We start from the raw sequence: 1,171 nt of genomic DNA on the forward strand, positions 1-1,171 counted from the left end.
ATCTGAAAAGAGAAAAGGGAAAACCATGATTCGGCAAAAAAAATGTTGAATCATGATGCCCCGGCTAAATGAAGTCTTGGCCCATCACAGTGAAATCTCTGAAACATACACGGCCTGGCAGAGTTTTCACATAATATTAATAGGTCTGAATGATGAGATCTTTACTGTATATCCTTGCTGTATATCTTAATGTACTGCTTTGAGAAGTGTGTGTACTTGTTTGAGAAGGCTCTTGTTTGAAGATAACATTCCTTTGGTTTCTCACATTTCTTCAAGTCTCATAAACAGAGGGACTGATGGTATTAATGTTTACGATGTTTATTGCTTTGGAGGTTAGAGATTGTATTGCATTGCATTGGAGATTAGAAATAGTGGCTCCAAGGCAGAGGTCAAATTTGCTTAATATCTAGTGTCAGCAAATGTCTTCTTTTAGGGTAAAAATTTGGGCTTCCAATCCCTTGTAAAAGATAGGGGTTACTGAAGTTTAGGGTTCCTCAGCTATTATGCAGCATCCATCCAGGCTTACCTCTGCATCATCCCTACAGGAACTGGGGAGTGAGAGGAACCACTGTGAGGTGAAGAGCACGCTACCTGTTGTGCTCTGACTGATAATACCTTTTGCCTCTAGCACAGGAGTCTTATCTTTTTCCACCCTCTATAAAACAGGGATGGTATAATGTTAGCTTGAAAACAGGGCAAAATCTTGAACCCATCACTGTTGTTGACAGTTTGTGGTGATGGGGATGGGATGCTGACAGAGACATGGTTTCTGGGGGGAAAAAGCATAAGGGCTCCCCACAGGCCAGTTAAGGCATTTAAGAAGATTCACAGGGATGGGATATCGAACACTGGGTGATGGGGAATAAGGGCTCCCACAGAAGAGGAACTATCTGTTAATGAATGTTTAGAAGCTGAGTGGCAGTAGGGACAATTGAAGCAATTTGTCTAAATATAGTTTGGATTTTGTTCATGATACCCTTGAGTGGGAAGAAGGAATGTTATCATGAGGCAGCAAGGGAGGGTGTCACAGAGGCAGCAAGACCACCCAGAAGGCAATATGGCTGCCCCTGCTGAGGGAGGAAGTGCTCAAAGTTGGTGTAAAACTTTAGGTACATCCAGTTAAAAATCAGTTTGGGGGAATTGTGAGCAGCTATCACACTGCTTGAAAATG

This window comes from Propithecus coquereli, unplaced genomic scaffold (genome assembly GCF_000956105.1).
Source record: "Propithecus coquereli isolate 6110/MARCELLA unplaced genomic scaffold, Pcoq_1.0 Scaffold547, whole genome shotgun sequence".
NCBI classification, from domain to species: Eukaryota; Metazoa; Chordata; class Mammalia; order Primates; family Indriidae; genus Propithecus; species Propithecus coquereli.